The sequence below is a fragment of the Mastigoproctus giganteus genome, chromosome 4 (assembly GCF_048544385.1).
Source record: "Mastigoproctus giganteus isolate SK-2022 chromosome 4, ASM4854438v1, whole genome shotgun sequence".
NCBI classification, from domain to species: Eukaryota; Metazoa; Arthropoda; class Arachnida; order Uropygi; family Thelyphonidae; genus Mastigoproctus; species Mastigoproctus giganteus.
The window spans coordinates 28,200,133-28,218,848 of record NC_143578.1 but is presented as its reverse complement, the minus strand read 5'-3'; the positions used below and the strand labels follow the sequence as shown (position 1 = coordinate 28,218,848).

The following is an 18,716-nucleotide window of genomic DNA, read 5'->3' as shown; positions in this document are numbered from 1 at the left end:
TTTTGGATATAGCCACGGAAGCATTGCAAATCAAGCAGCAACATTTTTCTTTTATCATTACAAAAAAGTATTCTAGTTCCCACTCTTGATGAAAATGATATGTTTTACTCTTTTTCATAGTATACATTAAAATGAAAGGGTATTAAATTAACGTTTAAGTACTGTCCAGTTATTTATATTAAGTAAGCTAAATAAAAATTTTACACATACACTATGCTCTCCACAATGTAACTGCGTGAATTTTCAATCGACAACAGGGGGCTCACATCTTGTGAGTATGGGCTTAGCACACCCAGGGTCCTGAGCTGGATATCATCATTCTTCTCTTTTGTGGTGATTCCTTCCTGACTCTGCTCTTGCTCTCAGGTAGCTCGGGAATTTTTTTCAGCTGGTGCAGCATAAGCCTCAGGCTTCCTTGCACCATATGGCTAATAATAATAACAAGCTTACTTAAAGTAGTCACGTGCAATGGATTTGTAATAAGCATATGCAGTGGAGCACATAATAATAATAAAATTTAAATTTTGACTAATTATTATTTATATACATACAGCATATTTAAAATTAGTTGTGATCGACCGAAATTAAAGCCATGATCGACTCGTTGGCCACCCCTGTTATAGAGAAATCCTTTTATTTTCAAGGTCGTCATACTGAATGTAAAATAGCGTTAGGTTAATGAGAAATTGGCTGGGACCATCCTCATAGAACGTTATAATGTGTTGGGACGTTAAAAAGAGGGTCGCTATAAAGAGCTTTGATTGTATCCAAATGGAGTTCAAACTATTAAATTAATCATTTTTAAAGGTACCAGAGCTTTTCACTTATATCCATATCATGTACTATCTGCTTAAATATGTTCATGAGCCATCTGCATACAGTATAGACTGAAAAACCTTATTCTCCCTCTGTCAGAGAACAGCTAATTATAGCTTTGACTGAAGATTGATTCTATAGGTATTCACAGGATGGAACCTTGTCAGCCATTTATTCTCTGCCCTCATTCCTCCTCCTCTTCAGCAAACATTCCTTGTCACTTATGATAACTTAAAACTTTGGTCCATAAATGACTTGATCTGCTGAATATGTCCTAGAAAACAATCTCGGAATTAATAATTACCTGGAAATAGTTAACTACTTTAGCCAATTTGGACTTTCTATCAATCCTTCCAAATCAGCACATACAAGAAAGAAGCTTATTCATTTTGTCCTACCCTTGCTGGGCAAAGCAGCCTTTGTATTGTGTTTAACTCAAACCTTTTTTTTTTTTAGATCTCATCTTTTGAGTGCCACGATTAAAATTTTCGAAAGGCATCTGGCTATTAAAACAGTATCTAGTGCATATACTGCCAGGCATCTAATTATGAAATATATCAAAACATTTTACTAATAGTGTTGTAGTTTCAAAAATTTGGGTTATAGCAGTCCCCACTAATATTAAAATACTTAAACCTGCAGAATATCATATGCTTCGCTGGGTTAAGGTTAAAGTCAGGTTTCTTTTTTTCCCTATCTCAAACTGGCATGTGTACAAATCTAGGTTATATGCCAAATGACATACTTTAGCATTAAATCAGCTCACACACCAACCATAAGAATAAGTATTTACTGTAACTAAAATATTTACATATTAAAATAAAATAAAATAACTATTTACAAAAACTGCTATTATATTAAATTAAATTATATACATGTAAAAACATTAAAACTGTGATAAAATCCTTAAGATAAAATACACTAAAATAAACCGGATTAAAAGTGATAAAAACAATAAAAGTCTCTGGAGCTTTCGGAAGCATCGGCTTCCTTCCTCAGCAGTAACAAAACTTCCTGCAGCATGTCCATATATAACAGGCTCACGGTACCTATACATGTGGTGCAGTCGGCGCATGGTCTGAATATATATGGACGTGCTGCGGGAAGTTTTGTTACTGCTGAGGAAGGAAGCCGATGCTTCCGAAAGCTCCAGAGACTTTTATTGTTTTTATCACTTTTAATCCGGTTTATTTTAGTGTATTTTATCTTAAGGATTTTATCACAGTTTTAATGTTTTTACATGTATATAATTTAATTTAATATAATAGCAGTTTTTGTAAATAGTTATTTTATTTTATTTTAATATGTAAATATTTTAGTTACAGTAAATACTTATTCTTATGGTTGGTGTGTGAGCTGATTTAATGCTAAAATATGAATTTTCCCAACCTCAGAGGCCTTTTTCAGGAAATGACATACTAATATAGCTAAAATTGTCTCATTAGCAACCAACCTATTTCAACAAGTGTATTTATTAGAGTCAGTGATGCCTATTTTACATTCTGTTAAATACACAAGTGTTTTTAATTGTTAGGTAGTAAAGTATGTATGTATGTATGCATGTTTGCTCACTAATGGTTATATTAAATTGTTATAATTTACTGCTTAATATGTTAATTAAGAATTTTCATTGTAATACTCATGTAAGCCCACCTGGTCTTCGTGCTGTACAAGGTAGTCACTGTTCATTTATCTATATTTTCATCATGCCATTTACATAACTGAGGTATAATAAAATACATAAATGTCCATTTATACCCTGGACAGCTGAGGCCAGGAACGTTCACTTAATTGTAACTATTTTATTACAGCTTACATAATGCGCAGCAAATAACAATGGGCTTTACACTTTTTATTCAAGTGTACAGGCTCGATCTTGCAATGTAGAAATTTGTGTATGTGCATGTTAGCTGTAACACTTTTATTATTATTATTAGCCATATAGTGCAAGGAAGCCTGAGGCTTATGTTACACCAGCTGAGAGAGAGAGGGGGGGGAAATCACCAAAAGAGAGAGAAGAATGATGATATCCAGCTCAGGACCCTGGGTGTGCCAAGCCCATACCAGATGTGAGCCTTTTACTGATGCAAGAGATTGAGTGCTTTAGTCTGAACAGTTTTATAAGCAAGACATGTATAACATTACAAGTATTTAAAAGTATTTTACCCAGGAACACATGCGCTGGAGTAAAAATTACTAAATGAAATCCTGAAAAAAAAAAAAAAAAAAAAAAAAAAAGGGTACAACCTGAAAGTGTGCACACACAGCATTCTCCACTCTCTCCAGTGCATATCTGATCTTTCAAGAACATTTCCATCTATAATATATGGGGGTTGAGCTTCCCTGAGAAATTCTGTAAATAAGTTTCTTCAATGCCCGGGTAAAATTTACCTCAAGTGTATTAATATTCCAATATTTTTCCTTTAAGTAAGAAAGGAAAAATAGATCAAACTGAGATAGTACTTGAAATTGAACTGCAAAGAGCATTCTGTTGTACTTTTGTAGATACTATACATTTGAGCTTGATTGTAGTGTCATTATTTTTTGATTTTTACATAATGGAATGCTTGTTGCATGCACCCAAGTTTAATATTAATCTGTATTTTTAAAAAAGGCCTGTCAGATTCCATTACTTGCTGCATCTCTGTGTTAATGACAATCCCTTCCTATCCGATATACATATTTGCGATTTAAGGCTTCTGCATAATGGTAATTACATTATTTTTATGATAAAACTTACCCCAAGTGTGCTGATGAGTTAATGAAAACAATCACTATAAAATGTTTACTGATTCACCATCTCTTCCTAATAGACATATGTTTGTAATGCATAACCAGAATACAAGTAAAATCATTAAGTTATCTGTAGTAGAGACAGTATGTCTATAAAATAACTTAGTGGTTGTTCAGGTTTTCAGGAAATACATATAAAGGAAGGTTGTTCTAGAAAATTTCTGTTTTCTGGAACAACCTTCCTTGCTACATATTTCCTGAAAACTACAATCTACAAAAATTCAAGTCTAATGTCAACAAGTATCTTCTTTCATCTTCTCAACCTTCAGCTCATGCACGGTACTAAGTAATATAGGTTGTAATAACTCTAAAAAAAAAACTTACAGTGGCAGTCACATGATGGTGATTTGTCTCATGGACAGCACATCCAATTGAACAAGTATGTCCCATTTTTAATTTTCAAAATCTGGTTCGGCCACTAATTCTATCTTGCTGCCTTTAAAACTAAAATCTTTACAAACTGAAGTTTTGTTGCAGTCATTTATTTCCCATTGTGAAAAACTATCCATGTAAGCTACCCATGCTATTTTTCGTCCTATTTCTGATTTATAAAAACAATTAGTTAGATTTTTTTCAAGTTCAGTTTAGTTAAATGCAAAATTTAGTGCTCTTCATTCTGCCTTCAGATGTAACAGAAATTTTTCCAAATTTGTAAAATTTCAATGCTGAAATTAAAAACAATCACTGTCACATTCTCTGCTAAAACAGATGCTAATCCAAAATCCGAAATGCCTACAGATCTTAAAAATCACAGCTCAACAGAAAATTAAGTTATTGCCACAGGTTATAACTTCTGGTATTGTTTCCTAATACTCAGAATCCTATCAAGAAAATTGGCTGTTTTCTCTAAACATGCTATAAAACTATAGAGATATTTGATTGATTACATTAATCTTCTATAAAAAAAATAAGATTTTTTAAAATACTAAATAAGTGCAGCTTTTGTGCACAATATAGATAAATTTAATAGTAATATTAGTAGTGGCAAAGTGATGTGGGGAAGCAAGTACAGCATAAACAAACAAAAAAAAAAACCACTTAATCTGTCTGTCACTTCTAATAATAATTTATCTAATTCTCCTTTAATTTTATTCAAACCACACACAGATGAAAGCACGTAAGTAGCCAATTACTCTCTGGTTGAATGATGCATTCTGATTGTACATATCTATCCTGCAACGATCCTTTTCCAATTTAAATTTATGTTGCCTTGTGTGAATCATCCAAAAAAAGAGTAAAGATACCACAGGCATTAAGTTTACTCAATTCATTTAAAACCTTAAACATCTCACAGGCATTTAGTTTCCAGGAGGAACAAAGTGAGCATCACATAACAACCATAGTGGTGGTTTTTTTTTTTTTTTCTCCCCTTCAAATAAAATCACTTCATGCTCGTTTCAAAAATACAATGATGTTTTTAAGCTAAACCAAGTATGGGAAACAACTTTCCCCACTGAGAAAACAGCAGCTGATTAGACAAAATTTAAATTTAAAATTGCAAAAATCTAAACTTACATTTACTGGTGCCTTTTAATTGAAACACCCTATAGCAGAGGTTCTCAAACTTTCATATCTTGAATCCTCTTTAAAATTTTTCATAAATTTTGAACCCCAAACATGTTCCAGAACAAGTGCAAATAAAACAGGTCTGGCCAAAAATTTAACTACAAATATATGTACTTTTATAAATTAATATATACTTCATTTAATCTCAAAGAAATAAAATACAAATAATAGAAATAAATAAAAAACACTTTACCTGGATTTAGTGGGACGGTTTGTCCATATTTCATTAAAAAAGTGCTTCGTGAAAAAGTGCCCTCTCCAAAAAAACCAAGTGTGCTCCCAGGTGGGGGTGCACCCCACACTTTGGGAACCTCTGTCGTATGTTTCTATGTGTGCGTGCACATGCACACATAAAAATAGCCTTAAATCCAAATCACAAGGGTACAGAGGAGCATGATCCAGCAATCCAGATGGTATACGTGACAATTAACATAGAGTAAGCACTGCACACACCTGCATAGCAGAGACTTAGACCATGTGATGCTGTCAAACAGCATGTATAGAGTGCAGTTCCCACTCCAATGCTTACCCTGCAATCCTTCCCCAACTCAACATACACAACTGGCTTTACAAAGATGCTATATCATCCCAGAAGTGTCCACAGGTAGTATTAGCAATTTCTACTCCCTTAGATATCTTTCCTATTTAAGTTCTTTTTTTTTTTCATATTGCATCTATGCAACCTCCCGCTTTTTTATATCTATCTACCTTCATTGCATTTACTGGACTCTAGCACTGCAACTCCAGGGTTGTGGAGCGAGGTCCAAAAACTTAATTTTTTACAGGTTATGACCAACCTTGTTGAATGCAAACACTGTAAGAATAGCGAAGACAGGGTGTCACTCAGACATAAGTGATGCTGAATTCGAATATAGGAAGTATAATATATACAGGAAGGATAGAGAGGAGAGTTGGAGCAGTTATGCTCTTAGTCAAGAATATTAAATCTAAGGCAGTGCATCCAATTGACTTGGGTGATATGTGCAATGCTGAGTCAGTTTGGTGTTAAGCACTGGAAAAACAAAATTGAGAGTAGGAGTGTGTTATAGGCCTAATTGACTGTGATGAGTATAATGAATATCTTTGTACACAGATAGTGAATAAGACAGAAAGCGAAAGAGAAAACTAAGTTTTTTAGATGCAGAGGAAGCAACATTTATAATGTGCTTATGCCAAGAGGGATTAGAAGTCAGGGTAATCCCAATAGAGATATATGATCTTGCCTAGAAATTGGAGGGTCATCAAAGATAGTAGCAGAAGAATCCTTTTTGTGGGATATAAGACAGGACTGAATTTTAGAAGCACTGAAATTAACTAAGTTATCTTTGCCCCACTGGAGAATTACCTCAGGATTAGCATTTAAGGAATTTGTAATGTACAGAGTCCAGTCACAATATTATGACCAATGCAGACATCTCACACGCCTAGCGAATCATACAGCAAACACGTCAAGTTCACACATCGCAAGCATATAAGGCTTGATGTTCAGCATCCGTGAACACAGTAACAGCCTCTGTCATAGGCAAAGCACGCGACCTATCAGACCTAGAAAAAGGCATGCTCATCAGCTATCGGGCCAGGGGTGCCAGCATTTCCGAAACAGCAGACTTTGTGAAATGCTCATGTGCAGCAGTGGTGAAAGTGTATCAAGGCTGGATGAATGGGACAATTTTGACAACCTGATGTGCAAATTGTGGCGCCCCATTGATCCCAGAGGCGAATGTCAGCTGAAATGGTTGGTCAGGACCGATCGGTGCACTACTGTTGCTCAACTGGCCATCCAAATGAACTTGGGGCCACCAGAAAGGTCTCCAACACGGACTGCAGTGAACCCTGTTGCGCATTGGGCTCCAGAGCAGAGCAGAGGCTTGGTTACAGCACCCATGCTGAAGGCTGTTCATAGCAAACAACGTCAGTTTGCAGAGCAATACCGACACTGGACCCTGGCCAAGTGGCAACGGGGGGGGGGGGGGCTTCTTTGATGATTAAAGTTCCTGCTCCATCGAGTGGATGGATGGTGGCGTATTAGGTGTGAAACCTCTGAGAACAAACACGATTGTTGGCAGAAGGCAAGCTGGTGGGGGCGACGTTATGATCTGGGGAATGTTCTTATGGCATGGCTTGGGCCATTGATACCTCTGGAGGGCACCCTGAACGCAAATGGTTACCTATCAATCATCGCCAATCAGGTACACCGGTACATGTTGGCTGTGTTCCCTGTGGGGTGATGGTATCTATCAGCAAGACACTGCACCATACCGTGTCACCGGAATTGTCCGTGATTGGTTTGAGCAGCATGGTGAAGACTTCAAGCTACTCCCTTGGCCACCGAATTCCATGCATCTTAACCCAATTGAAAAATCTATGGGACCACCTCGATCGAAATCACACGGATGAATCTTCCATCAAGGAACCTACAGGAACTCTGGGGTGCACTGCAGTCTGCATGGTCACAGATACCCATAGCAACCTTCCGCAGACTTATTGAGTTCCTCTCACAGCAGCTGGCTGCGGTGCATGCTGCAAAAGGCAGATATTCTGGATACTAGATACGTGGTCATAATAATGTGACTGGACCTGTAAATTTGAGAAGTTCAAGCTCTTTGAGCAGGGCAAGGTTTCTGAAACTGGAAGGTGGAATGCAATCTGCTATCATCAGCAAACTATGGATAGGATTTCCAATCAATAGAAGGTCATTAATATACAAGAGGAAAAGAGTGGAAGAAACAACTGAACCTTGAGGAATACCAGCATTAGTGGAGAAATTAGAAGACAGATACTATAATAATTAATGATAAACACCAGCCAAGAAATTAAACTGAAAATTTACTATACAATGAAATAATTATTTCATTGTATAGTAAATTTTCAGTTTAATTTCTTGGCTGGTTTTTATCATTAATTATTATAGTATGGAAATTCCCAGCCCCATAGGCCTGTTTAAAGATATAGAAGACAGATAGCCATTTACCATCACTCACAGTGAGCGGTCAGAAAGAAAACTGGCAAACCATAAGATGGAAGCTTATTTAGAAGATCTTTATGCCAAACATGATGAAAAGCCTTTGAATTGAAGGGGATTGTGTGAGTTTCACCAAACATTTCCACTGAATTTGTCCATAGTTGGTTAACATTTCAGGAACTGCTGGAGGCATGAAACAAGTAAATACATGGGCTGTGTTAGAGTAACTAAGAGTAAGAACAGGTGACTGTATACTTGCATGTACACCAATGCTAAGAGTATAGTAAACAAATTTGGTGAATTTGAAGTCCTGGTTAAGACATCCAAGGGATATTGTTGGGATATCAGAGACTTGGTGCCACTCAGATGTAAGGGATACAGAATTGGAATTTGAGGAGTACAATGTGTTCAAAAAGGATAGGAAGTTAGTTAAGAAACATAAAATCTAAGGCAGTACATCCAGTTGACATTGATGGACAGTGCAATGTTGACATAAGCACTGGGAGAGCAAAAATGAGGGCAGGAGTTTTTTTATAGGCCTAATGACTCTGATGAGTACAATGAACAATTATACAGAGAAATAGAGTGGGCCAGTAAATAAGTGTCATATAATGAGGGATTTTAACTTCACAAATACAGACTAGAATTTGTGGATTGGTCGCTCGCACTCTAGCAAGGGTTTTGTGGATTTATTGGATGATTGTTTTCTACAGCAGCATGTTAGAGAGGCAACAAGGAGTAACACTATCTGAATATCAGCAGTGATTACTCATGCATTAAGAATTTACAGATAAAGGAACCACTAGGTAGCAGTGATCACAGTGTACCAATGTGGGATTTACTTCAAAATGTAACTACCATCAGGGGTAAAGGGAAGGGTTTTTGCTTTCGTAAAGGTGACTACAGTGGTCTCAGATATTTTTTATGTTCTATACAGTGGTACCAACTGATTATGTTACAAACAGCAAATTCTAAATGGGAAGCATTCAAGAAAGTAATCTTGGAAGCTACTCGGCTTTTTGTTCCAACTAAGAAATACTGCTCTAGGTTCAGGCCCAAATGAATGTCAGATGAACTAATGAGACACGTGGCAGAAAAGAAAAATGCATGGGATGCATATAAATTGTCAGGAGACACAAACACCTATGTTAGACATAATCTTGTAATCAAGTCACAAAGGAGGTTAGACAAGCGAAGGCAGATCACAAGAAATCTTTGGCAAATGATGCAAAGAAAACCAGCAGACTTCTTTACTTATAAAAAGGAAGGGAATAAATCAGATTGGTCCACTTGATATCAATGGTTTGACTGTAGATGATCATTCTCAGATAGCTGCCGAACTAAATGAGTATTTTGCATCTACATTCACACATAAGGAGTTATTCAAGGAGGAGAGGGCCAGATGTTTATCAAACTCTAACAGGGAGTTAAATGATTTTGTAATAACTGAGAACAAAGTGGAGGAGAAATTGTTGAAGTTAAACATAAGCAAGGTACCTGGGGTGGATGGAATCTATCCAGTTATATTAAAGGAGACGGCAAAGGAAGTAAGCAAACCCTTAGCCATAATTATGAGAGCATCCTTGGACTCGGGGGAAGTCCTCACGGACTGGAGGTGTGTAAATGTATTTCCAATTCACAAAGGTTGATCAAAGGGTGACACAAGTAATTACAGACCTGTTAGTTTGGCTTCTATTCCAGGGAAAATAATGGAGTCACTGGTTAAAGAAGCATTTCAGGATCATTTAGACAAGACTATAGCAATAATTCAGACACAGCATGGGTTTGTCAAGGTGAAATCTTGTCTGACCAATTTGATTGGATATTATATGGTCACAAAAGAACTGGATGCAAAAAATAATTCTGATATCATATACTTGGATTTCCAGAAAGCTTTAGATACTGTTGTACATGGCAATCTACTGTACAAATTGGAGCAGTATGGCATTAAGGGCAAGTTGCTACGATGGATAAAAGGATGGTTGAATGGGAGAAGACAGAGTGTGGTGGTCAATGGGTACTGCTCTATGTGGCTTAATGTTATTAGTGGTGTGCCTCAGGGTTTGTTCAGTTCCACTGTTGTTCTTCAACAGATCCTCTGCAAAGAAAAATTACATTGTTCTTCCTCTACAGATCCTCCACAAGGAAAAATTAGAATAAATTACTAGCATTTGTCCGATTTTACGAAAATTAGCGGGTATTGACTACTCAAGTTGTCTGTCCAACTGTCTAAAAGTTTCATTTTTTTACTCTATGGCCATTGTTGTTTTGTATTTTTATCAATGGTATTGATGAAGCTTAATGTCAAAGTTTGCTGATGATACAAAGGTTGGCAGGGTTGTTAATAACAGTAATGATAGTATGCTGCTGCAACAGGATTGGAAAAGTTGGGTAGATTGGCTGAGAAGTGGCAACTAAAGTTTAACACTGAAAAATGCAAAGTACTGCATATGGGTAGCAGTAACCCCAGAGATATGTACCAACTATGTGGTGTTACACTCAAGGTAGTTGAGAATGAAAGAGACCTTGAGTTAATTGTGCAGTCAGATATAAAGTTTTCTGAGCAGTGCAGACAGGCTACCAGAGTAGGTCATGGGGTCTTGTCAATGATATACAGTAATTTTGCAAGCAGAGATAAGGAGGTGATTATCCCCTTGTATAAGGCAGTGGTCAGGCCACACCTTGAGTACTGTGTACAGGTCTGGAAGCCTCATTTTAGGAAAAGGATGTAGAGTTGCTAGAATGAGTACAGAGAAGAGTAACAAGACTGGTGAAGGGAACAGTGGGGTGCTTTTAGGAAGAAAGGCTTAAGTTCTGCAAATTGCAGCTTCTGGAGACTAGGCACCTGCGAGGCGATCTCATTGAGTTGTATAAGGCCTTCAATGGATTGAGCAGGCTTAATGCTGAGGAGATTCTTCCTCTTGTTCAGATTACAAACCTGAGGAGGCAGATTCAAAATGAGGAAAAACAGTTGTAGAATAGACGTGCGGAAGGTTGCCTTTAGCCAGCAGTTAGTTGATTGCTGGAACAAACTTCCATCTGTTGTTGTGGAAGTTGATAGCTTAAATAAAGTCAAGGCAGAGCTAGACAAACATTTGGAATGAATGGATTGGTGAAATGGGAAGGTTTTTTTTTTTTTTTTTGGCTGATGCTGTATAAGCTTGCTTTCTTGCATCATGTGCCTCTACTAATGCTAACATAAGCCAGAATATCACCAGTGGATCAACACTGACAGAATCCACACTGGTGATCGTTGGTCAGATGGAAGATTTCTAGATAGTTTGAGCTGGTGAACAGCTAATTGTGTGCAGTGGGGGTGGGCAACTGATGATATTACCAACAGGAAATTCTAAATGGGAAGTACACAAAGTTGCAAGGCTTTTCATACCAACAAAGAAATACTGTTAAAATACAGAAGTACACTGTGAAATACAGTGTACTTCTGTGTACTGAAATAGAATACTGTGAAATACAGAAGCCAATGGCATATATAAATTAGTCTGTAATCAAGTCTCAAACAGTGTTTAAATTCATAATCTGCCTTAGGCAAGATAAGACATTATGAGAAGTTTCTGGCAAAGAAAAACAGCAAAGACTTCTATGCTTATAATAATAGTAGAAGGATTGAATCACATTGGGCCACTTGATATCAATGGGTTAACTGTTTATGACGCTGCTGAGGTTGCTGACAAATTGAATATGTATTTTATATCTATATTCACACACAAGGAACTCTTTAGGGAAGGGGATTCCAGAAGTATATCAAACTCTAATCAAGAGCTAAATGACTTTGTAATAACTGAAAGGAAAGTGGAGGAGAAATTGTTGAGGATGGACATAAAAAGGCACTTGAGTCGGATGGAATCTATTCGAATATATTAAAGGAGGCAGCGAAGGAGGCAGGTAAGCATACCTGCAGTCATAATTATGAGAGCTTCCCTGGATTAAGGGGAGGTCCCTATGGAATGGAGAAGTGTAAATATATCATAAAAGGGGGATGAAAAGGCAATATGAGCAATTATAGATCTTTTAGCTTAACATCTGTTCCAGGGGAAATAATGGATTCACTGGTTAATGAAGTAATGCAGGACCAGTTGGACAGGCATGCAATTATACTGCGATCACAGCATGGATTTATCAAGGGACGGTCTTGTCTAACCAATCTGATAAGTTACTATGATGCAGTGACCAATGAATTGGATGCAAAAAAATAATTTTGACATTATATACTTAGATTTCAGGGAAGACTTTTGATACTGTTGCAAATAAAAAACAGCTGTACAAAATGAAGCTGTTGTTTGTTTGTTATTTGATTTTTAGGAGCATTAGCAACTAAGACCATACTGCTCCGGGGATATGCGGTGGTCATTTCCTGACCTTTCCGCATCCTCTGTATTTGGTGGTCACGGGCTGAAACCCCGGTCTAATCAAGAAGCGTGTGCTACACACTGCTGCTCCTGGCTACGGAGGTGCCTACAAAATGGAGCAATGTGGTATTAAGGGCAAGTTACTGCTACGGATAAAGGGATGGTTAAGTGGAAAAATACAAACAGTGGTTATCAATATGCACTGCTCTTCATTGACTAATGTTATTACGGAGTTCCTGGGGTTCACTGCTGGGTCCATTATTGTTTTCAATATATGTCAATGATACTGATGAAGGTATATCAGGCTTAATGTCTAAGTTTGCAGATGATACAAAGGTTGGCAGGGTAGTTAACAACAGTCATAAGGGTGAGCTACTGCAACAAGATCTAGGAAAATTGGGCCGATGGGCTGAGAAATGGCAGTTGAAGTTTAACATTGCCAAATACAAGGTACTACACACGTAGGGTGTCCATACGTCCCGGTTTATGTGAAACTGTCCCGATGTCCCGAATTTTTTTTTCGAGACGCTTAAATGTCCCGGTTTTTTATCACGAACAATTTTGCACAAATTTATTTGTACACAATTAAAAATTAGTAGCAGAGTTCGGAGCATTGTCTTTAATCACGTCGTCAGTTACACCTGTACATTGCCTGTTTACTGCCAGTTTGCGGCCACCCTCACTATAAACTTTATAATGGTCAAAAAACTTAATCCATATAATCGAGGAGGTGGTGTCTAGCATTGATTGGCAGGCCTTCATTTCTCGTGTATGCACATACGATGTTACGTGTTCAGTTTCATTTCACGCGATTTTTAGTTTAAGTTCAGTGATTTGGATGTTCGGACATGTGTTTTCTTCCTTTATTTTAAGTGCACGTGGCTCGATCAGTTTATAGATAAAGATAAGCGAGTTTTTGTGTAAGTTTTTTACATTAGTTTAAACTGCATAATAAAAAAAAATGCCTAAACATAAATGTGTTTTCAAAGAGGACTTCCAGAAAGAATGGAGTTTTATAAAAAAAAAAAAAAAAGGGAAGACACTAAAATGAGGCTGAATGCAGAATGTGCTCATGTTTTATCAACATAAATCACGGTGGAAGATGTGATATCAAAGATCACGTTAATTCGAAAAACATTAAAGAAAATTTCAAGCAATCAGAACACTTCTTTGTCAAAGAAAATTCAAATGAACATGACAAGGTTGCCATCGCTGAACTTACGATGGTGTATCATTTAATTAAACATCATCAGTCGTTTAGAAGTGCTGATTGCTCCTCAAGCCTTTTCTGTCAACTTTTTGATGACTCAAAAATCGCACAAAATATTTCTAGTGCATGAATGAAAGCAATTGCACTAATAAAGAATGTACTGGCTCCTTATTCACTTAACGAAGTTTTAAAAGATGTCAGTAGTACTGAATTCTTTGGAATTTCCGTCGATGCAAGCAGCCATAAATCGGAGAAAGTATTTCCATTGCTATAGCATTATTTCAACGAGAAAAATGGTATGCGAGTTAAGCTTCTTAAAATGAATTGTTTATCTGATGAGACATCAGAAACTATCGCCAACTACATCTTTACTTCTCTGAAGGAAAATAATATCCCCAAAGAAAAGTGTATTGCGTTCGGAGCTGACAATACGAATATTAATTTTGGAGGCATCAACAGAAGAGGCCAATGCAACGTATTTTCTCAACTCCAAAATTTAGTTAATTCCAATATCAAAGATGTCGGATGTATAGCGCACATATTTCATAATTCTGCTAAATTGGGAGCAGACTAGCCGTTGATGTGGAATTGGTAGTTATAAAAATATTTTCTTATTTTCACACTTGCTATTTGAACGGAACATTTAAAGGAATTTTGTGCTACCTTTGATATAGAGTATAAAAAATTACTCTCTCACTCTAAAACTCGCTGGTTTTCATTATTTCCTGCCATTGAAGGCATTTTAAAAATTTTTGAAGGTATAAAATCTTTTTTTTATCCGAGGAAAAGCCTCCCGTTTTTATTGAGAAATTTTTTTAATCATCCATTGGGAGAAGCATATTTGTGGACTGCCCACAGCTTTCCCAGTTTCTTCAATAACCAGATACTAAAAATTGAAAAAGCAAACATAACTATTTTAGAGGTTAAAATTATTGTTGAAGAAACGATTCAGATGTTGGATAATAGAATATCTGATCAATTATTGCCATTTGAGGCTAGAAAAATTATTCAGTGTGATATAGAAAACCAAACAGTTTAAAAACGAAATCGTAGATTTTTATTCGATGGCTAAAAATTATTTAGAAAATTGGTCGAAACCCCTAGAACAATTCCAGTTCTTAAACTGGATGCTAATGAAAAACATTCCGAAATGGAAGGATATAGCAAATTCTCTGGAATCATTTGAAAAAATTGAAATTAAGTTTGATGAAAATTTATTATATGATCAGTTTAGAGTTTTAAAAAAAATTGCCATAAACGAAATAAAAAATAATAAGGAATGGAATACATTGAGTTGTGTTGAAAAATGGAAAACATTACTTAAAAAAAAAAAAAAAATAGAATACCTTGAACTAAAGAGAGAGTTTATTAGATTATGTTCATATTTATTTGCAATTCCAGGTCACAATGGCAGCTGCGAGCGAATATTTTCTTTAATGGAAATACAATGGACTGGTGAGCGTAATAGGTTAGCGATAAGTACAGTTAATGCAATTATTACCTGTTTTTAATTTGAGGGACTTAAAACTGCACAGATTTTAAGAATAAAATTAAAAATAACAAATCTCTGTTAAATGCCGTGAAGAGTTCTGCTAAATATATTAATAAAAAATAGTTTTCATATTTATTGCATAAATTTTGTTGTTCAAATTTAAGAACTGTATTCTGTTTATTCTACATTTTGAAAATAAAAATGGGGGGGGTGGGAGTCTTTTATTAAAAACAATTTCCACATTTTTTCTTTTTATCGGGGAGAGGGGAAAGATTACTCCCCCATTAACAATGCCATAAGATAAGTGTCCCGGTTTTGTGTTCTTCCAAAATGGACACCCTATACACATGGGTAGCAGTAACTCCAGAGTAACTTATCAACTGTGGTATTACACTCAGTGTAGTGAAAAATTAAAGAGGCATGGGTAATCGTGCAATCAGACATAAAATTCTCTGAGCAGTGCAAACATGATGCCAGGACAGCTCGTGGTTTTGTCAATGAAACTTTGCTAGAATGGATAATGAGGTAATCATCCCATTACTCAAGATGTGGCTATGGTTGGCCACATCTTGAGTAATGTATACAGGTCTGGAGGCCTCACTATTAAGAAGGATGTAGATCTGCTGGAATAGGTGCAAAGAAGGGAAACCAGATTGGTGAAGGGAATAAAATGGTGCTGTTACCTATAAAGGCTTCAGTTCTTCAAATTGCAATGTCTTGAGACCAGGCACCTGTGGGGTGATCTGATTGAGGTGTTTAAAAACTTGACTGGATTGAGTAAGTTGAATGTTATGGTATCTTCCATGTGGGACGACCACATGGTCAGAGGAGTTCACGAGATAGAGAGACTACAACAAACAGCACAGTATTTAGCAGTCGCGGGCTCGAACCCCTGGTCACTCAAGGCACATGTATTTATGCACCCCTGCACTTGACCACTCTGCTACGGCAGCCTGCTGAGACTACACATGAGGGAGCATAAATTCAAGTTGAGGAAGGATAATTGCAGGATAGATGGGTTGTTGTTGTTGTTGTTTGGTTTTTAGGAGCATTAGTAACTAAGGCCATATTGCTCCAGGGATATGCGGTGGTCATTCCCTGACCTTTCCGCATCCTCCGTATTTGGTGGTCACGGACTCGAACCCCGCTCTAATCAAGCAGTGTGTGCTATGCACTGCAGCTCCTGCCCACCTGGCTACGGAGGCGCCAGGATAGATGTGTGGAAGTTTGCCTTCAGCCAGCGGGTGGGTGATTGTTGGAACAGACTTCCATCTGTTGTTGTAGAAGTAGATTGATTGAATAAATTTAAGGGAGAACTAGACAAATTCTTGGATGGTAAAGATGGGTGAACTGGTTTTGTTTTGTTTTTTTTTGGCTTATGCTATATAAGCTTGCTTTCTTGTATCATTTGCCATTACTATTACCGCGTCGTGGCAAGAATGTGAGCCAGTCTGCAGATTTCCAGGTGACTTTCTGGCCAGTTGCCAACACATCAGTGAGCACACACAAACTCAACATACACGACTGGCTTTGTAGAGATTTTCGATGCAGAGACAAAGCAGGTTTGGGAGACTTCTTAGAACAATTGTAACAAAGATACATATACATGTCATTTCTGTACACATTGTACAGAAATATCATATCAGATATAAAGATATCTTATTCAAGTTCTGCATCTCTCGTGTCATGGTGGCACCATGTTTCTAATATCCCTTTTATGACTGCATTTGGTGTCTTAACTAACAGTTGAAATTTATTAAGTATATTTATATTGCTACTAGCACTACTGTATAAACAAGTATATGCATACCTGCATTTGCTTAATGTCCCTAACAGAGCCCATATATGAGTATGGTTTGGTATTTGGATTTTAGGAGCATTAGCAACTAAGGCCATATTGCTCCGGGATATGCTGTGGTCATTCCCTGACCTTTCCGCATCCTCCATATTTGGTGGTGACAGGCTTGAACCCCGGTCTAATCAAGAAGCGTGTGCTACACACTGCTGCCCCTTCCCACCTGGCTATGGAGGTGCCTCCATATATGTGTGCTTGTTCCATAACAGCCTCCCCTTCCCTCAGCAGATCTCGCAGTTACTCATGCCAACAACTGTTTGCAATTAATTGCAAATAATGCAATTAAATGCTGAACTTCATTGTTCCAATGGGGATAATATTTGGTTAAGATGACTGCAAATGAAATAATTATATAGTGATTTTGTCTTTAAAAAGGTACAAAATCCAATACCCCTATATAGCATGTCAATAAAACAAACTTGCCTTTCCCCACTTGACAATAAAACTTGAATTATATATTACTGGTCATATTTGCAAAAAAAAAAAAAAAAAAAAATCGGCAGCTACATTTTTTTTTATAAATCATCCACTGCGCTTAACTGTATACATGAAATAGTGTGGGGCTGATATTTAGATATTAGCCTTCAAGTAACCTACGTACAAAACAATATTTTACTACTCTCTTAGAGTATGCATGTATGCTCTAAGTAAAATCAACTTCACATCATTACAATTTCCTTATCTTTCATTTCACAACATACACTTACAACAGATTTATTATCTGCACCACGGTCAAGCTATCTAAAAAAAAAATATAGTATCCTTTACTGCAGCAAAATAACCTTACTCATCTCTCATATAACATTAAATTTCTAGTGTTTATACACACAGAGAAAGCGAGCAAACAATTTCCAGGTCTCATTCGAAAAATAAAACAAATACACAAGCAGCTAAAGAAAATGAGCCATAGTAAAAATATCTTATGCAACATTTGACACTTACGTAAATGTAAACCTTTTCATTGTTGTACCTCAAAGAAACTACACTTATTCAAGTTTCACAGTTGCAAACAGTAATGAGAATTACCCAAGATGCCTATCGTGACTTCTTCCATAAGAAGATATGTGTAGGATATCAATATACCAGGTCAAAGAATCTGTTAATTTTCTCATGGTGTAAATGTACTAATATATAACTTTTGTTTATATTTTCCACATTTGGCTGAAATACTTCTTTTGAGTTTTCCGCTTTTCATGTGACGTTTTCGATTTTCGACGTCATACAACAAAAACTCCGCCTCGCAGTATCCAGCATATTAAAACTTATAGGAATTTATTCTTTGTGTATTGGCTCTGAAATAATAATAATAATAATAATAATAATAAAGAAACAGTTGAAAATATTATGTATTTTTCAGTTAGTTTTACTGTAAATTATGCTATAAATATCAAATATTGTTATGTGCTATGTAGGTAATGTACGTATCCATTTGCCACGTTCGGTTTGGCGATTAAGCTGTTTTATTTTTATTATTTTTGTTTAGTTAGTGACAGGAGAGAAAAACAAAAAATAATAATAAAAAAAAAAGTATTGTGCAATTTTTATTGGGTCAGACGCGAAACCGTAGAGACAATTTGATACCAAAAGAGATAATTTCTCAGGGGGACCGTTCAGAAATTATATATGCCCCGTGGAGGTGGGAAGAATCAGATACA

At 36.5% G+C, this 18,716-nt stretch overlaps 1 protein-coding gene across 1 annotated transcript in view; it reads right to left on the bottom strand.

The window, feature by feature from the left end:
• The window catches only part of LOC150086501 (protein Gawky-like), a 382,156-nt gene extending 364,084 nt beyond the window's left edge, over positions 1–18,072 (bottom strand). Inside the window, exon 1 of the mRNA XM_090372606.1 lies at positions 18,004–18,072. The gene's annotated coding sequence lies outside the window, so the exon portion shown is untranslated. The remainder of the gene's footprint in view (positions 1–18,003) is intronic.
• Positions 18,073–18,716: the final 644 nt, after the last annotated feature.